This window comes from Sorex araneus, chromosome X (genome assembly GCF_027595985.1).
Source record: "Sorex araneus isolate mSorAra2 chromosome X, mSorAra2.pri, whole genome shotgun sequence".
Taxonomy (NCBI): Eukaryota; Metazoa; Chordata; class Mammalia; order Eulipotyphla; family Soricidae; genus Sorex; species Sorex araneus.
Genome location: NC_073313.1, coordinates 357010634 through 357035998, shown reverse-complemented (window position 1 = coordinate 357035998; position 25365 = coordinate 357010634).

Below are 25365 nucleotides of genomic sequence, written 5' to 3'. Positions count from 1 at the left end.
TTTTATTAAATATAAGTGAGGAAAAAGAAACACATTTAGAGAGAATGGGAGTTTCTCCAAAGAGAGGATAGAGAGCCATTAAAAAAAATTTACGACAGTGGGGCTGGAGGAATAGCACAGCGGGTAGGGCGTTTGCCTTGCACGCGGCCAACCCAGGTTGGAATCCCAGCATCCCTTATGGTCCTCTGAGCACCATCAGGGGTGATTCCTGAGTGCAGAGCCAGAAGTAACCCCTGTGTATCGCTGGGTGTGACCCAAAAAGCAAAAAAAAAAAAATTACGAGAGTTTGTGCGAGAGCACAGTGGGTAAGGTGCTTGCTTGCACACACCGAGCAGATCAAATCCCTGGCACTCTCTATAGCTTCTCAAGCACTGCCGGAAGTGAACCCTGAGGGCGGAGCCAGGAGTAAACCCTCAGTGCCACTAGATATACTCCGCCCAAAATGCTTGCAGTCCGAATTGGTGTATGTATTAAACCTGGAATGAAGTGTTCCTCTCTGTTATTTTTTGAAGGAGGGGGTAGAGAGACGTGGTATAGGATATGCGAAGCCACTTGCAGTACTCAGGATTTACTACTAACTCTGTTCTCAGGGCCCCCTCCTGGTAGTGCTTGTAGAAACTTACGCAGTGCCAGAGATCAAACTAGGGTTGGCAATAGGGAAGGCAAGTATCTTAACCTACATTATCTCCGGATCCTTTTTCTTTTGAAATGGAAGTATCATCGTTTACAATAGTACTGGTTTTATAGTAGTATCTTACACTTGCGGTGCTACTGCATGCACCCTCCATTTTGTGTCAGTTTTCCTCCACAATTGCTCCACAATCCTCCACCTAGGCCTTCCTACTTAATTACTCCTCAGGCCCCATATCCATTTACTTCCTACATTCCCAGTTGTATCTATTATTTCTCAGGATTTGTTTCCATAGGGATTGAATCATTCCAATCTTTATTGTTTTACACTGTACATATTGGCAAGATTATTCAATGATAGTCTTATTACTTCTGACTCACTTAACTTAGCATGATGCCCTCCAATTCCAAGTTTCAGTTTATTGCAATGTATCGTCTTTATCATAGCTTAGTAGTATTCCATCGTTACATTTACCACTTATATTATATATTATAATTCCTTTGTCCACTCATTCAATGTTGAACAATTGGCTTTTATAAAGATCGTATCTAGAGTTAATAATACTGTGATAAGCATAGGTGGTTATAAGTCCTTTTGTATCACTGTATTTTTTGTGTGTTTTCCATTTCCATCTAACAAGAGTTACTACTTTCCCAGCCATGAACTGTTTTACTTCAGAGGTTTTCATTTGACCTGTCACTTTCCATAGTTTTGGGAGTCATTCCCTTTTTCATTCATGCTCTTTGGGCTCTTTCTCATCCTTCAGGCTTTATCTAACTCTACAAGCCTCTCTCTCTAGTTCAGCAAACATATGTCCTTTTTGTCCTCTTTCTTTCTGTGTGGATCATAGCACTCAGCACAAATCTAGAAATGTTATTTTTTAATTTTTTAACTACATTGTCAATGCACATAAGTATTTGTTGAATTAACGGTAATAATTGACTGGGGACTGAAATAAAAGCTGTATATATATAAATATAAATATATATATCATGGTAGCTTTGAGTCTCACATTATCAGAAATTTTTTCAAAATAAAACTGATTTCTTTATACATCACAGTCTAGGATCATGATTTCAGTTGTTCTCTAAAGTCTTTTTGTGCTGTTCAAAGAGATTATTTTCTGGTAGTTTGGAAGTTTGAATACACTAACACATAATTTCTTTAAAAATGCTAACAAAGATGTTTACACAACAAAAAAGCATTGCTTAAAAAGGAAATCAAGAAGAAAAGGAAACAAAGGAATGCAAGACGTGCTTTATAGAAATTGTGAACACCCCTCATCTCACTTGGTTTTCTGGAAACCAGCTGCTATTAATGGGGGCCCCAGTGCTTTCCAGTGAGGACCAGCTCACTGATACTCTCCAGTCAAGAGGCTAAATAGTAACTACAGAGACTCCAGTTTGTTTTCCTAAACTTTCCTGATTCCCTCAAATTTTTCCCTCAGGAAATTTTGCTAATATATTTCAGACTATGATTAATTTGGCTACGATTTTCCTGACATCTGGCTCGTATTTAAGCTTCTACATTGGGGTATGTGTGTTTTCTTTTTAATTACTCCAATTCCTCAAACAAGAAAGTGAACTTCAGAATTATGAAACATGATGATCTGATAAGGGGAAATTAGAATGCTTTTCAGCTCAAGGTTATTTTGGGTCTACATCTGGCTTTGGGTTTACATCTACATTTCAGTCTCAAAATGTGTGTAGTTATAAGCTAACTTAAAGAACGTTTAGAAGTATGAAGAGCATTCCATGGACAGCCACTCTTGAATTAGCACTTTACTTCTCAGATATTCTCACACTAATGGCTAAATAGGCCAAGAATTCATGATACCAGTCACATTTTTAGACATATACACAGGTTTAGAAAAGTGCTATGCAGAATTTATGAGAACTTACTATAAAAGACAAATGTCAGAGTAAGCAACTATGATATATTGATATAAAACAGGAAAGAACTCCTGTTTAGAATATACTAGACACTTTAACTATATGAGAAAAAGTATTCAAAGACATTCATTTACCAGTGAGCTCCAAGTATAAGTCCTAAATTTTCAATCTTATTCTTTAGTTTCACTGCTGAACTTTGGGCATCTTAAGAAATACATGTTATGCTTAATTAAATCAGAGATATTCAGTGAAATATTTAGGCAAGAATAGTCAATATTACAATTAATCAAAGAAACTTATTTTTGTCTAAACATATTTTGTTAAGTAATAATTGTTATTTTCACTTTCAGCTTTAATGCAAATGTCATTTTTTGTGGTATCCATTTTTAGTTCTATCATTTGGGGAAGAAACTATAAGAATTTCTATAAAGTAAGGACATATCTAAGATAGATGCTGCTATAATCTAAATATAGTTTTAGTCATGTTGAAAATATAATAGCCTTTACTTCTGCTTGATTATTATGAATTGATAATATGATAAAAGTATGTGACATAAAATTGAACACAATGATTGAGACTGGAGAGAGAGTACAATATATAGGGTGCTTGCCTTGCACATAGCTGACCCACAGCCTTATCCTGGCAACCTATGTAATCCTGTGAGCTCCCAGGGAGTCCTCCCTGAACAAAGAACTAAGCACTGAGTACAGCCAGATGTGCAACCCTCCCAAAATAAACAAACAGAAAACGAATTTAAAAAATGAAATACAGGGCGGAGTGATAGTACGGCAGGTAAGGTGTTTGCTTTGCATGTGGCCAACCAGAGTTCAGTCCTCAGCATCCCATGTGATCCCCCAAACATTGCCAGGAGTAATCCCTGAGTGCAGAAACATGAGCATTGCTGGATGTGACTTAAAAAAGCAAAAATGAAAAAAGAAAAATATAATCCTGTCTGAATAATTGTCATTTTAGCTTTCAGACGTAGGAAGAAACATGAGTCCAGAAATTCCTAGGAACAAAACTTCAGCTGAGGAGCTGGACCAATAATACAGAGGGTGGGTTGCTTGCTTTGCATGTCACCAGGCCTGATTCTAGCCTCAGCATCCCATATGGTTCTTTGAGCATTGCCAGTATTTGCGTTCCTAAGTGCAGAGTCAGGAGTAATCCCTAAGCACTGCAAGATGTGTGGCCCCAAAACAAAAAAAAGGAAATGAATAGAAAAATGCTTCTAATTGAACACTTAAATTTGAACACTGAAATTTTGGAGTTTTTTTTTTAATTCTTTCCTTAGACCATATGAAGTGATAATAGCAAGAAGACTAAAAAATATATTCTGAATATATATGTATATATAATATATACATATATATACTTTAGGTTTTTTAGGTTTATATTCTTTAGGTTCACAGTTAAATCTATAACTATACCCATGAGTACAGATAGTGGTAGAGGTAGACAAGTGAAGCTTTATAAAACTAAAACAGAATTAAGTAAAGAAGTCCAAGAATGCAGTGATATTTCAGAATGCAAAGAAGGCTAATTTCCCTTTGAGAAGTCATGTCGAGACATAAGTTAATTCACTTTTAGTTCTTTTTATTTGTTTTGTTTTTTGTTTTATTTTGCTTATGACTTATTTTTAACACTGTCCAAGCTTATCACTGCAATGAATGAAAATTAGAAGGCTTCTAAACATAAGAAAAGAATTGGGGCTATTTGTTATTTAAATCAAGGAAATAAAATCACATATAAATTATTGAGCGTTAGATAACAGCTGACATTTATGGTGATGTATTGCAAATCAAACCAGGTCTTTTTACTTTAAATGTTATCCTAGAATTTTTATCTTAAATACAATATGCAAATCTTACCAAAGATTTACTATTATAAGTGTTATCATACTAAAGATACTGGTATGAACTAATTTAAACTATATAATCTGTGCTGTTCAATGACCTCACAGGCAGTTCTGCTTATTGGAAACCCGTTGTCTCTACCCACTTCTAACCCTTGTGTTGCTTTTCAGCCTGTCACGGTGAATGAAAGACTCTTTCCATTTCTGAAAGTAGCACTGACTTTAGGAGGCTGACCTTATTTAATAAAACAGAAAAAGTGTCATTACAAGTAGTACTTCGATCAAGGAATCTGGTTTATTGCATTTTTAGCATTTAAAACAGATAATTTAAAATAATAAACTCTATTGGGGAACAGTTTTCCCCAACGTGCCCAGACACGTTGAGCACCGGGTCCGGACAGACACGGGGTGAAGGATAGTGGGTGCGCAGAGAAACCGCTCTGGGAGAAGCTTATGGCTGGCCGCTCGCTTTATTGCCAAATTGCCAAATACACACATATTTTATAGGGGCTCTTGCTTTAAGAGGATGGTCCAATCACAGAGTTCAGCATTACTGACCTATCACCTTTCTAGCTCTGCTTTGCCCAGGCCCAATCCCATTTAGAGCTAGATGCTGCAGTTAGGTGATAATTCTTGGCGGGGTTGGGTGAGACTCAAGGCAGGATACCTGATACTGGTAAAATGTGCTCAAACACTCTGAACTGGGTCACTATGCAGGGAGAGGTCTTATCTACTATGCTTAAATCTTATCACATCTTATCTTATCAGGTCTGTGCCTGTCCCTAAGTGGCACACAATTCATTTAGAAAAAAAATAGAACAGGAGATACAATAAGTGGTATCCTTTACATAGAGGTGTATTACGTAGAGGTGTATCTTATGTATTCCATCATAAGAAAGAACAGTTAATTGTAACTTTTAGTCCAATATCTTTCTCGAGTCATGTATATAATTTTTTGAACTATGTTCTTTACCGATATTTTGGTTCTTTTTTTTTTGAAGTAAACAGATTTTATTTAGATGTTTCTGAGGGAAGGAGGAAGGGATAAGTAGGAGAGAGAAGAGTAAGAATAATACACTCAAGAGAGAACGTGGGCTTCTCCAAGGGTGGAGGAAGCCCCTACACATAACCGAGCTTTAGACACAGAAGTACAGAAGCATGAAAGTACATATTTCAAGAGGGGAGGGAGATGCGGGCGACACGTGTGCTTGGGCGACACATGTGCTTGGCCACGTGGGCGCAAGCAGCACATGGACTCAGGCAGCATATGCACAAATACTTTGGTTCTTGATGGAAAACATTTTGAGAAGATCAATCTTAAAAGTGTTTTCCTTGTGGACCTAAATCACTAGAGCATTTATTAATTTATTTTGTTTTAGTGTAACACCTGACTGTGTCCAGGTGTTACTTCAGACTCTGAGCTCAGGGATCACTCTGGCTGGGGTTTGGAGGATCATACAGAATGTTGGGGATTGGACATGGGTCAGCTGCATCAAAAGCAAGCATCTGACCCACTGTACTATCTCCTCAGACTCCACCAGTTCATTTTAATACTATCTCTGTGAAATGGATAACCCTTAGCAAGTAAATACTCTTTAAGTGTTCACAAACTGTCCCTTCAAAGAATATTGTCTTACTACTTTAAACTATACTCCTTTGATAGTGTTCCCAAGTAGTTCATTGACACTTTAAAATTACAGATTGAAACTAATTATTTTACTTTTCATTTGTTTTTAAAAATATCTAGTATATATCCCAGAGATGCAAAAAGTTATAGTAAAAGTGACATCTGCACCTATATGTTCATTGCAGTACTCTTCACAATAGCCAGAATCTGGAAGAAACCCGAGTGCCTCAGAACAGATGACTAACTAAAGAAACTTTGGTACATCTACACAATGGAATACTATGCAGCTGTTAGAAAAGATGAAGTCATGAAATTTGCATACAGGTGGATCAACGTGGAAAGTATCATGTTAAGTGAAATGAGTCAGAAAGAGAGGGACAGACATAGAAAGATTGCACTCATTTATGGAATATAAAGTAACAGAATGAGAGACTAACACCCAAGAATAGTAGAGATAAGTATAAAGAGGAGTACTCCACAGCTTGGAAGCTGACCTCATGCCAGGTGAAGAAGCAGCTCTGATAGAGAAGGGATCACCAAGCAAAGGGTGCTAGGCGGGCCCACTAGGGATGGGAGATACAGGCTGAAAATAGACTATAGACTGAACAAGATGCCTACTTAATACCCCTGTAGCAAACCACAACACCCAAAAAGAGAGAGCAGGCAAATGGGAATGCCCTGCCACAGAGGCAGGGTGGGGTGAAGGGGACAGGGTGGGGTGATGGGAGGGATGTTGGGACCATTAGTGATGGAAAATGGGCACTGATGGAGTAATGGGTACTTTGTCTCATGGTGATTTACTAATAAAATAAAATTTAAAATAAAATTTAAAAAAAATATTTTTTGAGCAAAAAAAGAAAACTATTTTTGTAGAATATTTGGAAATAGAAATATCGTTTGGAATAAAGGTCTTCTTTTGGTAAAAAAAAATAAAAATATTAAGTGTAATGCATTGTACCCAGTAATGGGAGGATATGATAGTTATAAAAATAATAAATTTAATAAATGAAGACAACAAAGCAACCAAGATTGTATCTATATAAACATGGCATAGATTTTTGAAGAATATATAAATGCATGGAAAGTATCATTTGGTAGGATTTGTGATTTTTATTTGTGTATGCCCTACTTTGAGTTAATTTTTGCATTCTCTGCATGATTTTTTAAGAGCATACGTTCTTGGCATTTATCCTGGTTTATGATTTAAGTAACAAGTGTCTGAGAATCCAGATTCATTAGTATGTATTGTGTAAATCTATATTTAGTATCATAAAATCTAATGAAATCTCAAATTACAGATCATAAGAAATAGCTTATTTTTAAATACTGAAAGTAAATCATTAAGCTAAGTGCTTTAATTATTTTTCCTTAAAATGGATGATTTTTATTATATCTGACACTATTAAGAAAAATTAATTCTTTGGAGGACTGAAATATGAAAAAACGCTGCACATTTTAAGTGCTGTTTCTTTGGGTGAAGATTTATTTTATTTTAATGTGGGACCACTTAGTGAGTGAGGAGGTTGTAAAAGATTTTTGTGTGCACATTAAAATTTTACATACTCTATATTCTTAATATTTTACAATATATATCATATGTATTTCTTGAAAATGTAAGACCCTCAGATTATGAATACTAATGCTAAAAATTTCCATTTGTGTATATCTCACTTGTGACAAACAGTCAAATGACTTTTCATGTAAATAAATAAGAGATTTGAAAGAGTTCAGTGGAATAATGTTGTTTCTTAATGTGTGGTATAATGAGACTAGAAAATTTGAATAAACCTAAATAACACCTATGAAAGTGTTTCTTTAATAGGTTATAATAGTAAATTCTTACTTTAAATTAACACACACATATATATGTATATATATGCATATATATATATATATATATATATATTTAAAAATCATGAGAAGCCTGGTTGATTAAATAGAAATAGCTCTGGATTTTTTTTTAAAGTGATCACACCTAGCAGTTGGGGTTTCCTCTTAACACCCTGAAGCTGTGTGACTAGCTAATCCCATGTACAATCTTGGCTCCTGTGTCATTGAACTGCAACCAGAAACCCATAGACAACACAACAAAAGCTGTTGGCCTGCGAGCAATGTAGCTTAGAGTATACAGTTTGTATATACATGGACCTGGATTCAATCGATGACGCCAAACACACAATCAGAATAGAAACAGAATGCAGAAGGACAAGGAAAGATAAACAGGATCCTACTGAGTTTCAGTTGATGTTATTTTATCATCTGTTTTATGGGGCGATACACATTTGGGCTCAGGAGCACTATGACGCCCAGATCCAACTCAAAGCCTGGCAATCCAAGACATATACTCTGCACACTGAACCACACACCTTACCCTAATTTGACTTTTGATATCACATGTATTTGGATACTCGCCTCCAAGAGCAAAGAAAACAAAAGTAAAGAAAAACAAATAAGATTGTCAAAAGGGTACAGGATTTAAGTCACTTGACTTGAATGAGGTCCCAAAAGCACTGCTGGTAATAACGCTAGAGACAGAGCCAGGACTTGCCCCAAAGCACCTCCAGGAAAACAAAGCAAAACATCAAAACAAGAAAAAACCTAACCCCTAAACCACATGAAACTGTGCTGATTCACAGAGGAACAATGGAAGAGAATCTGACAATTGGGGAGATGGATCATTTTGGAAATGAGATGACACCAAAGCTTAGTATGGGGTTTGGTGAGTCTCATACACAAACAGGGGTATTAAGTCAAACTTTTATTTTTTAGTTTAATTTTATTTTTATAAAGTTCACAATAATCCATTACATCTAATATTCAAACACCCATCCCAGCACCATTGCACCTTCCTACCACCATATTTCAAATGCTTTCACCCCAATTCCCCATCCATGTTCCCCAAAGCAGAACTTAAACAATTAATTTTGTATTACTTATGATGAATATCCTACTAAAAAATGGTCCAGCAAAGTTTCCTTAGAGGAAAGTGTGTGAAGATTGTTGTATTTCATCCTGGAGCCATTAAGCCCTTGTATAAGAGATTACTTACATGTTTGTTAAACCCCATCACATGTTGTGTGTTACTCTTGGTACATCAGTCTGGTAGAGTATGAGAGCTCCAGGAATTCTAAAATTTAGAATACAGTTATACGGCAGATTAACTCATGGATGAAGTTTCTCCTAGCCTGTGGAGAGTAGCCATGAGATTGAGTTCTGAAAGTTTTGGGCTGCTGGCGCTCTGTTTGGGCAGGGAGGGAAACTCACTCACCCTCCTTCGAGGTGCCCCTTGGTGAAGACAGGCTGGCATGGGGTCTGGAGACATCTCTGCGGTGTATTGTATAAACTAAACTTTTAAAATTATAAAATAAAAACTAACAAAAAAATGAAAAATGAAGCCAGAAAGAGATTGTTGAGAAAAAAATCATGCAATTGGAAAGTCTTGAAATTTAGTCTAAATGTGGTTTACAGAATCTCTTGAGGGAAGCTTTCTTACCATGGAAATATACTGGAGGCACTGAACATAGATTTGGGATTAGATTTCATATTTATAATAATAGATGATTACGTTACTTCTGCTTTTCCCTGTGGATCCACGGCAGAAAATACGTTTTAAATATATCAAATTTGAAATATTTTCAAATTATTTACCTTACATTTCAAATATATTTGGATTTTTCTTATATCACCTCAGTTCATATAATTCTAGAATATGACTGCCTCAAAGCTTCATCTACAAATTTCACTCACAGCTTGGAAAATAAAAGTGTTTCTCCACAGTATTTGTATTATTCTCATTACTCAATATGAATAACTATTGCCAATAACCACTGGGAAAAGAAGAGTTAGATGAAGTATTTCATTTGTAAAAATGAAGATGTTAAATTAAAAGTATACACAGTAATTTGCATTATTAAGGATATATTTTAATGGAGTATGGAATTAGGTAAAAGAAATTAAATTTTTAAAGTACACTTTAATTTTTTAAAATTTTGGCGGGGGTAGGATTTTAGGTGTTACTGGGCTCTGCACTCAGGGATCACTCTTGGCAGTGTAGACGGAACCTTATGAATTGCTGGGAATTGAATGTGCTTGGCCGAATGCATGGCAAGTCATTTACCCACTGTGTTCTGAGCCCTAGAAAGCACAATTTTAAGTCAAAGATTAGACTGAAATGCTATTCTTAAATTGGTAGATAGCTGACTGGCTTGGATGGAGGATGATATAGTTCTTTGAGATTCAATTTTTCAACTGGCTATACTTATGATATAAAACTCCATCTACCTCAAATAGTTGCTAAAGATATAAACTGAGTCAAAATTATAATTGCATTCCCTATTTCTTCCAGGTGTAAGCAACCCCACTGTGTTTGGTCTCATTTCTCCTGTCCTTTACTGTAGTAGCCTGACTTGTCCATGAAAAGGACATAAAGTCAACAAAATGTAAATAGGCATGGGTGCTTTGAAGAGATCACACAGGTGCCTATATAACAGGGCAACTTGGTAAACAGTCACCAAACAGACACAATTCTTAGTGTAAATCATCATATTACAAATATGTGGTAAAAATTCTTCCTTGCCAGTGCTATATAGTGATGTTTTTTTATTAGTAGCAACAAAATTAAATGGTCTAGATCATCATTAGAATAATTGAGTTTAGTTATGATGGTTTTAAGAAGCACATGCATGGGTTTTAAACATGTATATGCATTATATATTTAAATATTTATTTATGTATATAAATGGTTGAAAAGGTGATTTGGAAAATATTCAATATTTCAATATTGAGCATAATGTGTGATTTTTTTTGTTTGTCTCTGGGTCATACTTGACAGTGCTCAGGGATTACTCCTGATTCTGCATTCAGGGATCACTCCTAAGAGAGCTATGGACACCATATGGAGTACTGGGGATTGAACCTTGGTTAACTATCCACTGTGCTATCTCTCCAGACCACAATATCATATATTTTCATGTATTATTTGTTTTTCTTTTTGTAAGACCCTGAAAGAGCCTCCAATGCGGCATCGTTGGGAAGGCTGAGAAGAGCCTTCTAAAATCTTCTAAAATCTCAGGGATAGGACGAATGTAGCTGTTACTAAGACTGCTCGAGCCACTCAATGATCAACGGGATTTTGTGATTGTGATCGTGATTATTTGTTTTGGGTCTCTATATATCCTTACATTAACCTTTTTGAGATTATCTGTTGGAATCTAAATTTTAGGCGTGTGGTCCCAAATTGCAGGTATTATTAGGAATAAATTGGCCATAAAAATAAAACATCCATAATGATTAAAACATGGAATTATAGGAAGTAAGGTGCAAAACTTCCTCGTAGAGATTCCTCCATTTTCAGAGAAAATGTAGTGGGTGTGGGATAACATGATTATGGTAGTTTATAAAGAAATGCAACTTTAAATGATAAAAAATAATACATAACAGAAATTCAATAAATATAGTTATGACTTTATGAATGCATATTACCAGAGTAAAATTAGATTTCTAATAACCAGTCAGGAACTATTGCAAACCGCAGTCCACCTGACTGAGTCCCAGTGTAAATCTACACATCTGGGCAGTATAGTACAAAAATATAATGTCGAAATCTAGTGAAAAATTTAAAAATGTGGGCACCACTAGTGAGCAGAAATAGAACATACATAAAGAGGAATTGCAACTCATATTCTTATTGTTACACCTCTCCAACCTAGGACCAAGATATTAAGAGTCTATTAGTGCCTCTGATAACCAGGTCAGTAATTCACTTTATGTCCAGCAGAAGATGTACATAGAATGCTTCTATGTTGAAATACTGAATTCACATAGCCTACAGAATCTTCCCTATTTGACTTTAAGGAGCCGACCAATCCAAGTGCAAAATGGTATCAAAGCTTCTGGAGAGAGAATAGTCATTCTGAGTTTCTTGAACCTCCATGGAGGCTTAGTAGAGAATATATCATTGGCCTACTTTATTTAATCTTCACCAAATTAAGACTCTTCAATTCATATAAAAACCTAAACTCTACCTTGGAACATTCCTGAATTGGTTCTGACCCCACAAAATATTGTGTCACATAGACATTTATTTAAGTATTGGCTTGCGTATGAAGAAACAAAGGGCATAGTTTATGACCAATGAAACAAATCATGAGATACTGTCTACTGTGAACAGAAGTGAGAACCAATATTGCCAAAGTGAGTGTGTGTTTGTATGTGTGTGTTTGTGTGTGTGTTTTGTGCAGAAAGAGCCTAGAGACAATGGTGGAGGAAAACTGACACTTTATTCAAAAATATAATGGCATTGAAAACTAAATAATATTAATATTAATGTAAACCAGAAAATTGCAATAACAAATCGCTTAAAAACAAAGGTAAGTTCAGTTGGAAACCCTGGATATAAATGTTACTCTGTTTGGAAAGAAAGAAGGAATAGGGTACCATAAACATAAGAACAATAGCCTTACTGTTTTGGTTCCTAATGCTGGGAACTTTTCTTTTCCTCTGGGATTTGCTTTCTGCAAAACAGGCCAGCTCTCTTATTGTTTCTAGATTTGATTTTCTACTAAAAAAGCTTTGTTCCTTTCTTGCCTTTTAAGAATTGTGAGAGCTCACATTTACACTCAGGAGAAAGTGGTACTTTATCTTAAGTCCATGCCCTTTACCTGTGGTGTTATTCTTTTATATGAACTCTTTTCAGCTGTTTCTGAAATACAAAAGTAATAATGATAATAATTGTTTTTGCTGATTGCTATAAATTTAAATAGTTTTTAAGGTGACTTGCTAAGCCTAGGATGGGTTCTCTGTAAATATTAAGAAGATCGAAACATTCTGTTTTTCAGTCAAAATTTTCACAAAGTTGGACTCAATAGTGGGTTATAAGGCATCAATAACTCTAAAAGAAAACCAAAAAGGTGGCAATATTAATGTGATTAATATAATTGGATAAAATTGTTAATGTATATTTGCATTTTAAGTGTCTATATTATTTGGTTGAAAGGTTATTTATTAATATCATAGTACTGTAGCACTGTTGTCTCGTTGTTCATTGATTTGCTTAAGCTGGTACCAGTAACATCTCCATTGTGAGACTTGTTGTTACTGTTTTTGGCATATTGAATACGCCATGGGTAGCTTGCAAGGCTCTGCTGTGTGGACGGGATACTCTTGGTAGCTTGCTGGGCTCTCTGAGAGGGATGGAGGAAGTGAACCCGGGTTGGCCATGTGCAAAGCAAACGCCTTACCCACTGTGCTATCACTCCAGTCCCAGTCCCAATTATAGCACTGCATTGATGTCACTAAAAATTATCTTGTTTTCTAGAAAATATGCTATTAAATTATAGTACACATTAATTTTATAGCACACCTTATACTTATAACTATAAAAATACACATTAAAACCATGCTTCAGAAAAAGTAAAAAAAAACTAAAAATATCATTGCTATGCACATTATGAATCTATCCTACTATTCTAAACATACAAACATGATAAATAAACTACATTTTGCAAATTTTAATATGTACAGAAGTAAATATATTTAAAGTTATGAGTAAATTTATGATTAATACAATGAATCTAGGGCTAAAGACTGATAGAAAGTCAAGATCTTATATATTAAATTATCTTATGTAACTCATTGCTATTCAAACAACAGATGTCAAATGCATTCAACGTTTAACAGAAATAATTTGGGATAGAGCCACACAAGTTTTCATAAGAATACTATTTTCTTAGATGCTTTCCTTAGCCACTTTGTCATTTTCTTAAAGGAAGGAAAATCAGATGGAGATTTACATCAATAATAGTGTCTAGGGTTGGAGTGCTAGTACAGTGAGTAGGGGGTAGGGAGTTTGCATTGCATATGGCCTAGCTGGGTCCAATCCCTTGCATTTCATATGGTCTCCCATGTCCGAACAGGAGAGATTCTTAAGCACAGAGCCAGGAGTAAGCCCTGAGCACCACCAGATGTGGCCCCAAACCCAAATAAAAGCAAAACAAACAAACAAAAGAACAGAATACTATGTATTATAGTATAAGGATTCAATACTTTAAAACATTTGATAGAAATAGCTATATACATGTCTAAATTAATACTGGGGATGTGTGCTATATAAATACATTGCCTAGCTTAGAAAAAGTAAGCTAATGCTTTATGTAGGGTCGGGACAGGAATTTTCAATTCATTAATATCATAAAGACAATTATATGGATTATGTTATTGTATGCTCAAGCTCAAAAAAATGTTGTTGTATTGTTCTACCAGTAATTTATGGAAGATAGAAGAATATAGAATAAGGCAAGTGAATCTTTAAAGTCTTAGTTTTGGAGGAAAATAAAATGCTGATTACATAGTTTAATGTTGTTTCTCTTTATTATAATTTTAAAAATAAATACACAGAAATGAAGAAAAGTCAAATAGAAAATGTAGTTATCAAAATCTGTAACTGTACCCTCACGGTGATTCTCTAATTAAAAATAAATAAAATAAAAATAAAAAAAATAAAAAAAATAAAAAAAAAAGAAAATGTAGTTATCAAGTGTTAGAAATCAGGATATAAAATATTACCTGTTCTTAAGTAAAGAATATTTCTATAGGGGCTGCCAGAATGATAGAGGGCAGTAATAGTAGCTCCCTCCTATGCATTTGGGGGCTTTCTTTTTGCTGAGATAGGAAAGACACTTGTTTGTCTCTGGAAAGAGGGAGGTTGGACAGTTTTTTTTTATTCTGATAAACTCTGTAGTTATCTAGTCATCCACCCAGCCATCCTTCTACCTGTGTTACTGTGTATCTAAGTAGTTGGCTTATATGATTATGATTACTTGCTAGGCAGGTCTGAAATCCAAAGAGTAAGCTATGAGAAAGAAGAAACTAGAACTTTCAGGCATGTCTTGTACTGCTGCCCATAGGATAATTTTTTTTCCCCAAGGATGCCTCAGTGTGTTCTTAAGACATTTCAACTAATTTAAATGGACTCATCTGAATTTTATGAAATGTTCATTTGCAATCCATTTGTTTCAATTACATCTACAAAAATGCTCTCCCAGTAAAGAATCTATAGATTAATGAATATATATATATATATATATTAACCTGGGAACACTTTCCTAAATAAGTTGCTACATGAAAAAAAAGAAAGCATAGTAAGATTTTTTGAAAAGATTCTTTCCCGTATATCTCACATGAAATGTTTTCTGAATTCAGAGAAAATATATAAAGACCATAGCAATTACCTTGGATATGCTATGGCAAGAATGTGTAAAACTCATGCCTGCAATAATTTGGAATTGTTCATCATTGACATGTTAAACTTCTAATTATAATGAAGCTATTGGAAAAAAATAAAAAAGTTTAGGCTGTCTTCTTTTTGACATTCAATTGTATAAAAAATAAAACATACGGTAAGTCAAGGGGATAGAGGTCAGTGGCCCAGGTACACGGGTGCTGCAGAGGAGAGGGATAGCCTCTACAGTGCTCCCAAATGCAGAGTCAACACCACTGGAAGCAGGAGATTCAAACCACAGCGAAACTTTAAAATATGCCTGTCAGTGAAGCAGCCTGTGGGTGGGAGAGCAAGAGAGAGCCTGGGAACACTGCTGCGAGACAGGGGGTGGGGTGGGGTGGGGGGAGGGGTGGGAGCTGGGGGGAGTTGACACTGGTGATGGGATTGGGACTGGAGCGAAGCATGCCTAAAACTCAACTGCAAATAACTTTGTAAGTCACAAAAATATAATTACAGAAAGAATTTTTTTAAAAAAATTAAGGAAAAATAAGAAAATAGGAATCACTGTATCACTATATCACTGTCATCCCGTCGATCATTAATTTGCTTGAGCAGGCACCAGTAACGGCTGTATTTGTCCTAGCCCTGAGATTTTAGCAGCCTCTCTTTACTTGTTTTTCCCAGCGGTGCCGCATTGGAGGCACTTTCAGGGTCAGAGGAACAAGACCCATCATTGTTACTGTATTTGGCATATCGAATGCGAATGCACCACAGAGAGCTTACCAGGCTCTGCCATGTGGGCAGGATGCTCTCGGTACCTTGCCAGGTTCTCCAAGAGGGAGAACTAGGCTATAAGAAGTTGTGTGGCCGTGAATATGGTCATGGCAATCCAGGAGCTTTGTTTTATAGTCTCTGGATCTTGGCCGTTGATGGGGTTACACAGCGAGACTGTGGGATAGACAGTACAGTGGATAGGGCATTTGCCTTGCACACGGCCAACCTGGGTTTGATCCCCAGCATCCCATATGGTCCCCCAAGCACCATCGGGAGTAATTCCTGAGTGCAGAGCCAGGAGTAACCCCCAAGCATCACCGGATGTGAATGTAAAAGTTTCCAAAAAGCAAAAACAAACAAACAAAAAACATAGCAATCAGTCATCACAAATTGACTTCTAAGAAAATAGGAATGAAAAGTTAAAATAAGAAAATAATAAAAGTATGATAAAAGAAAAGCACAAATATAAAAGACAAATCAAAGGTAAACTCAGTTTTTAGGTAATGTGCTGGCAAATAGATGGTCATAAATAATCTAAAGAAGGAATATCTTCCTAATAACAGTATCTAAATTCATTTAGGGCTTTAAGAGTTAAGACTAAAATTGAAGCAATAACCACAGTTATCACTTTATTTTGGTTTAATGAACAAGTTCACCTGAAACTGAAAACTTTCAAACTGGAGCCCTACTAACAAGGTGAAGTTGTTAAATGGAATTTGGGTTATTTCTCATGGAGAAGTGAGTTTGTGTCACTTAGGGTCAATATTGTGGTTGCATATTGGGCATATTATGAGAATACTAGTGTGTTACCTCAAAATCAATCATTCTTCTTTCTATAGGACCTAAATTTCTACTCTGCCTAATACTGTATGTCTAAGGACTCTATTCACAAAATACCTTGATAGGTGTGACCCTATGCTTATTTTAGGCAGAGCAAACTGAACACAATTCTATAGCTGTCCAAGTCGCATCCTTAAAAGGAAAGACATCCCTGTTATGACCTGCGCCTTTCCATCAGCTGTATGTTGTTCCAGCTGTCTGAGCTCTCTCAAGTCATCCGGGACTTTGAATGCAAGCCAGGGTTTCAGAAATACAAAGAAAATAGAAACATGGTACCAACTTCATTACTCACATGTTATTGCTGTTGGCACCATAGTTTACAAAGTTGTTCCTAGTAGAGCTTCAGAGATATGATGTTTCAGCACCAATTCTACCACCTGTGTAAGCTTCCTCCATTGGTGTCCCCACTGTTCTCTCCCACCAGCCTCCTTAAGAGGCTGATTTTTAATGTAGTTATTGTAGATTTCCTCTAATCAATATTTTCAGTATATTAGATATCTATATGTTTTATTTTTTTGTCTTCATGCCCCCTGACCTAACTTTCAAGTTTGACGATTATTTTTTGTTCTAAAGGAAATTAGAAAATATTTTTCTTGCTCTTTGCCTTTCTAGTGTACACTCTATGGCCACTTTTGAAATCTGACTCCCTGTGTAAAGGCATTCCTCCTTCTACTGAGACCAACTCAGGGTCCTATTCAGTGGCTGACTGAGTAGTGACTCACTAAATTAATTTTGCAAGTAGAAAGTTATCGAAATTATATTTTGTACACTGTGCCTCTAGAAGAATGAATTTTGAAGTACATGCTCAATGAAGACATGTGTCCATGATGCAAAACCATTCAGAGTTAGGATCTAAGCACATATAACGTTTACACAATTTTTACAGAAAAATAAGCATAAATTGAAGATATAATGATAACACCACGGTAAGTTTAATTGCTAAACCCTGCATAGAATTCAAGGGACTACAGAAACTTTTAGAAAAACTTCTCCAGAGTGGTAGCAGGACAGATCTTTCCAAAGACAAGAGGCTCAGAGGAGGCTCTAAGTAAAAATAGAACAGATAGAAGAGAGAGAAGGATGGATTTGAATTGGAATAGAGGTAAAGGTTATCTATATAATATTGACTTAGGTTCTGCAAAGCCTGAAAGACATGTAACAGCCAAAGTTTAGTCAGAGATGGAAGGCCACCAGGAATCTTGAGCTTAGAAATAAAGATAGTCCCTCGGGGCTGGAGTGATAGCATAGCGGGTAGGGCGTTTGCCTTGCACACGGCCAAACCGGGTTCAAATCCCAGCATCCCATATTGTCCCCTGAGCACCGCCAGGAGTAATTCCTGAGTGCAGAGACAGGAGTAACCCCTGTGCATCGCCAGGTGTGACCCAAAAACCAAAAAATAAAAAAAAAATAAAAAGAAAGAAAGAAAGATAGTCCCTCAATGCATTTGGGCACCAATTTGACTACCACCAGTTGCTAACTTAAAATTCTTTTTTTTTAAACTTTTTTTTTAACTTAAAATTCTTGATTGAAGGACACATTTAAGAATTGCACCCCAAAACCCTAAGACTCAAACTTTCTAGCATTCCTCAATAAGAGATAGTGTCGAATTAAAACAGACAATAATGTTCAATGACATGTTGAATGACAATGTAGTGTTGTTGCTTTTTTCCATTGATATTTAACCTGGTTAAGGAGGAAACAGTGTATAAGACAGGTTCTATATTCTAAACAGACCTGAGCACATGCTATTTGACCTTGCAGCTCAACTGTGAGCAGGAGTGTTGCTGCAAAACCAAACAAAACAAAACAAAAATAGAAAGAAGCAGAATTTAGATCATCCTCTGAGGTCACTCAGTGGGTTTCATGTACAAGCTTGGACCCAAACCAGGGCCTGCTTAGGTGTCATTGCATTCCCAGTTCTTTTAATTTCCATTATTTGTCAAGAACCAAGTGATATCTTCCCAAAGCGCACAGCAAAAATAGGATTCTGGCCGCAATTTCTGATTTCCAGGCCCTTGCCTCAGCCACTTGAAACCTGTTCCGCTCTTTGTGTGAAGCTTCGAAACGGTGACTTGGAAGATGAAATGGGCAGTCGGGGGTGGGGTGCACAATTTGACCAAAGACAAGCATGGCTGTATCTGCAAATAGATGCTCTGCTTCACCAGCTCCTGACTCTGTATGGATATTCCCTTGGGAACACACAAGGGCCTATTACATGCAGTACTTAGATTATCAGTAAGTGCTGGGTACAGCTCTGTGGTGGGCGTTTCTCTGAATCGCTGAGGCAAGAGATAAGCTTGAAGCTCATTCAATTGTGAAATTGGTTAAAGGGGAAAAAACAAATACCATCCCCCATCCCACGCTCACATACATACTCGATGCCAACTATTTTAGTGGGGAGAAAGTGGTTCGTCCTCTGAATATTGAAATGAACCCTTCGGTTGTTGCCATCCGCTTCTCTCTGCGTTTGAGGAAGGCTTAAATAACTTTTGGAGAGATCAAGATATTTCTAAAAGCAAACGCTTAATGTGGAGTCAAAATAAATAAAATACATTTAAATTATAATTGAGAATCCAAGTACAATCTGTAATTTAGTGACTGTTTGGGCACTGATGTTTAGTTTATGGCTTTGAGAAATATACCACAGTTCTGCAAGATGTTAATTATAAGAAAATATTCAAGGCTACAGGAGAAATAGAATATACCTCTCTTGAGATAAATATATACTTCAGATTTCTGGAACTCATATTTGAAAAGAGTACCTATAATATTAAATCTGGGCTATGGCAGATATACTGTGTATTTAGAAACTCTACATAAAATTCAGCTTCTTGAGGCCAGAGAGATATGATGGTGGGGAAAGCTCTTTTCTTGCATTCCTAATCTATTGTTGATCTCTGAGTTCTGCCAGGAGTGATCCTCATAGAACAGAGCAAGGATTCATCTATGAGCACTGTCAGGTATGGCCCCCAATTAAAAACAAACAAAGAACTTGGTTTCTTCAAAACACAGGATATGAAGTGATGGGAAACTATTGTTTTGGCTAAGTACAGAATACCCAGTTCATTCTGAAGATGCATGCCCTGATCCCGGAATCTGCCGAAGTCTTCAGGATCATAGAGTGGCCTTAATTATCGGCGAGAAAATACAGGTGTATATATATATATATGTATATATATATATACATATATATATATATAAACACATGCAAAATATATAAAAGTATATTTATTTATACCTTATGTGTTTTATAGATGTGCCACACCTGGTGGTATTTAGGGCTTACTCCAACTCCTTACTCAGGGATCTCTCCTGGTCGGATGGGGGCCCATGTGGGGTGCTGTAGATTGAAACTAGGTTGACCACATATAAGACAATCTCCCCATCCTCTGCACCATTTCTCTGACCCCTCATCTATTTATTTAAAACTATATTCAAGTTTTCTATAGTGGGGCAATGATTCATTTTATAATGCTTTACTAATTAGTTGACTAGTGCTTCCTAGATAATTGATTTTTTTTATTTGTTAGAATTATTAGTTTGAGCTTGACACTATACGTGTTAAGGAGGAGTTAAAGCTATTTCTCAAGAAAGATGAAGATCTTGACGATAATTAAGAATGCTATTTATTAACTGGATTTTCTAAACATAACTAAACATCATAGGTTTCTCAAGCAATTGGCATTTAAAGAGGACTTTAGGAAAAACATACATTTTGGGTGATTGAATATACTATGCTTTCCTAATTTCAGGTTTAATCAGGATCACGAAATCCCGTTAATCATCGATTTCTCGAGCGGGCTCAGTGACATCTCCATTCGTCCGTCCTTTTCCTGAGACCTTAGAAGTCTCTCTCAACTCAGCCCTCCCAATGATGTAGCACAGGAGGCTCTTTCAGGGTCAGGGGAATGGGATCCAGCTTGTTACTGACATTAGCATATGAATACACCATGGGAAGCTTGCAAGACTGTCCCATGTGGGCAGGAAACTCTCAGAAGCTTGCCAGTTTCTCCCAGAGGGAGAAGTAGGCTACAAGAGCTCAGGTTTAATAATAGAAGTTTTCCATTTTATTTGAAGGGAGAATGACCCAGTAGTTAAAAAATATTTACATGACATCATCCAAATATCTTAATACTCAAGGTTCTGCCTAGAATTATCTCTTTAATTGGTTAGGAAGTTTCTTTATAGTAAAAGAAGCTAGATCATAAAGGTTAGATTTTAGGAATATTTTTCATATAAAATCCAAAATAAGTTGTGTAGTTTAGTCTATTTGTGTATCATTTGTGCATTAAAAAACTTTCACAAAGAAAGCCAGAGTTGACAGGCAGGAGTAGAGTCAAGACTTGGATGGGATGGGACTCCAGGAACAAGATAGATGGAGGTTGACACTGGTGGAGGGATTGGTATTGAATTAATGTATGCCTAAACACAACTATCAGTAACTCTGTAAATCGTGGCTCTTTAATAAAACCTTTTAAAAAAAGAAAACCTGAGGGCTCCTGTATTATACCTGAAGATGCTCTTACTGTGATTTGTGGCACTAAGAAAGCATTTGAATCGGTGTCATCATAGAAATAACTGAATGAGACCCACATGCCAAATGCTAACTTATACTCGGCACTTATGAAAAATTTGGTAATATAAATGATATTAAACTTGCTAAGGATCCTGTCACATGGGAGTAGGGGGAACTAACTATTCATCACAGTGAATTAATTGGGAATTGCTTCCTCCAAAGCAGCTGTGTTTGCAGCTACCAAGTCCCATCTACCTACCCCCCACCTATCCCCATTTTCCTCTGCTGTGAGTGATAGGAGCTGAAGAGCATAATAGGCTCTAAGTGTTCACAGACACAAAGCAATCTAGTCTTAGGACTGGATGTTTTCCAGTTCCTAGGAACTATCCACAACAAAGCTGCAGCATTAAATATGACAAAGCTCTATATATGCCCTGTGATAGCAGAGGGCCCTTTGCAGCTGACCTTTAGATGAACTTAATTACAATCGGCGAGAGAAAAATGCTAGGCCTTTCTACAACATAATAGGGTTTCTCTAATTTGTTTACCAGTGGTGCCCAGCAAGGGCCTTCAGACCACAAAAAGCTTTGGAGTGCAGAAATGAATCCAGGCAACTGCATGTTAGACAATCTGGCAGCTTAGGATGCAAGGTATGCATATTACAACGGGAGCAAGAGTCTGGGAAGACAAAACTCTCTTGACCTGCTGTCATTCTGGTGGTAATGACAGGGTTGGGAATTCATGCAATACCATTTATGAAACCATTTGTATCTTTGATGGCAACAGAGGACAATCACTTGTGACTACTGGGGTCTTGAGAGAATTCTGAGGAACAAATACACAATAATCCTCAGACACACAGAATTAACATCCCTTTTTAAGAAATATATAACATTTTGTTTTAATTTCTTTTGTTTGATGCCCATACCTGCTGGTGTTCAAGGCTTACTCCTAGCTCAGGCTTCAAGGATATGCGTTCCCAGTGTTCCCAGAATCCTGTCCCATCATTCCTAGCAGTGCTCTGGGCTCAGAGAATCAGATTTGATGCCCAGGATGGAACCAGGTTGGACTCATGTAAGGCAAGTATATTGCCCACTGTACATCTCTTTAGATCTTTTTAAGTGCTTGGTAAGGATTTTTTCTTTTATAATATGGGATGGAAAGTAGCATTCTTTTCCTGTTTAAATTTCAATGGGCCTGATAAATTTATGTTAATAAAAATGAATAAGTGGAAATGCTATAATTATAAAAGTTATAGTTCATATTTCCTCATTCTTCTTAGGTTTAGTCACACACTCGTGTGCAAATACACCAGTCATATACAAATAAACTATATATCACAGAACTCTTTGGTTGCAAGTCCAACAGGAATATCAGGATAGATTCCATATGTTCTTTGTTTCTTTTTGAATGTGGCTGAAATTGACACTGTCACCAAGAGCTTTATTGATTTGTTGATGTGGATTGATCACCAAATGCAGAGAGAAATGCTTCTCCAGCTACCAAAGGCAGCCATTTTTAAATATTATGAATTATATATTTTGCCAAGCCTCACACATGAAAGAAGTCCCACGGAACCCAGATTATGCAGAACTTTGTGACCTTGGACTCTGAACTCAATGGGACCCAGAAGCAGAGAGCCCGGGAAGCTACCGAGAGTATACCGCCCACATGGGCAGAGCCTGGCAAGCTAACCAGGCTGTGGTGTATTCGATATGCCTAATACAGTAACAATAACAGGTCTCATTCCCCTGACCTGAAAGAGCCTCCAATTGTTGGGAAAGACGAGTAAGGAGAGGCTGCTAAAATCTCAGAGCTGGGAGAAATAGAGATGTTACTGGTGCCCACTCAGTAAATCGATGAACAATGGAATGAGAGTGACAGTGATATATTTTGCAAGCAAATAATTTCATTGCAGAACTTTATGCTCGTAAATTAATTTTGACACTTTGGATGAGTTTCCCAGCCCATCATCCCAGTGAGCACATTTGTCATGTTTAGGTCTTATTCCTGACTCTATGCTTAGGAATTACTCCTGCTCAGGGCCCCTTATGTGGGACTGGGGCCCATTGCATCCCTTGATGTGTAGGTTTGATCACCTGTGCTCTAGGGAAATGGCACTCCAACGATTTGTCACAAAGAACTTTAAGAAAAAAGTTGCTTTTCAAATGCGGAAAAATTGAAATGAATTGCAAATAAAGGCTCACTTAAAATGACAACTATAAAAGAAAACCCAGGATAGAAGCCCAAATACAAGTAAATTTATGTCTGTTTAATTATTATATTCGGCAGACATAAAATTGCTTTTCAAAATGCTATAGAAATTTCTCAATGTTTATTCTCAATTTCTGTGTTTATTGAATCACAAACTGACATCTTTACACAGATCACATTTTAAAAAGCAATGCTCTAAGGCATAATGAGTTTAATACACTTATTTCCCCAGTGCTTTAGACCAGGGATTGGCAAACTCTTTCTGTCAAGGTCCAGCCCCTTGTTTTCCAGACACTTGATGTCCCTGGCCACGTGATCTCTATTGTAACTGTTTTTGCCGTGACCACAGGAGCGTGGCCCTAGGTGGTTTATCAACCAATGCCTGTGATTGAGTTTCGATAAAATTTTAGTTATAAAGGCAAACTGTGGGTTGGATTTATCCTGAGGTATGTAGTTTGCTAACTGTTGTTTTACATAAACTGGGTTATAACTTCACAAGTGCTGAATATTCATTGTGTTTAAAACATCTTTTTTACAATGTGATACTTATAACTGTAACTGTATAGTTCAAATCTACAAGTGTCTTTATTTTTCTAAACTCTTGGAAATGCTGCACATGAAAATAAAATAACACATAGCATTTTTTTTATTTTTTTTTAATTTATTTATTTTTAATTAGAGAATCACCGTGAGGGTACAGTTACAGATTTATACACTTTTGTGCTTATACTTCCCTCATACAAAGTTTGGGAACCCATCCCTTCACCAGTGCCCATTCTCCACCACCCGTAAACCCAGTGTCCCTCCCACCCTCCCCAATCCCATCTCCCCCCCACCCCACCCTGTCACTGTGGCAAGGCATTCCCTTCTGTTCTCTCTCTAATTAGCTGTTGTGGTTTGCAATAAAGGTGTTGAGTGGCCGCTGTGCTCAGTCTCTAGCCCTCATTCAGCCCGCAACTCCCTTCCCCCACATGGCCTTCGACTACAATGTAGTTGGTGATCGCTTCTCTGAGTTGACCTTTCCCCGGAACGTGAGGCCAGCCTCGAAGCCATGGAGTCAACCTCCTGGTACTTATTTCTACAGTTCTTGGGTGTTAGTCTCCCACTCTGTTATTCTATATACCATAGATGAGTGCAATCTTTCTATGTCTGTCTCTCTCTTTCTGACTCATTTCACTCAGCATGAAACTTTTCATGCCCATCCACTTAACTACAAAATTCTTGACCTCCTTTTTTCTAACAGCTGCATAGTATTCCATTGTATAGATGTACCAAAGTTTCCTCAACCAGTCATCCGTTCTGGGGCATTCGGGTTTTTTCCAGATTCTGGCTATTGTAAGCAGTGCTGCGATGAACATACATGTGCAGATGTTGTTTCGATTGTACTTTTTTGCCTCTCTGGGATATATTCCCAGCAGTGGTATTGCTGGGTCAAATGGGAATTCAATATCTAATTTTTTGAGAGTCGTCCAAATTGTTTTCCAGAAGGGCTGAACCAGTCGGCATTCCCACCAGCAGTGAAGAAGGGTCCCTTTCTCCCCACATCCTCTCCAACAGCGGTTGCTTTTGTTCTTTTGGATGTGTGCTAGTCTCTGTGGTGTGAGGTGGTATCTCATGGTTGTTTTGATCTGCATCTCTCTGATGATTAGTGATGTAGAGCACTTTTTCATGTGCCTTTTGGCCATTCGTATTTCTTCCTTGGTAAAGTTTCTGTTCATTTCTTTGCCCCATTTTTTGATGGGGTTGGATAGCACATATCTCCCTAATACCAAAAGCAAACAAAGATACCACTAAGAAAGAA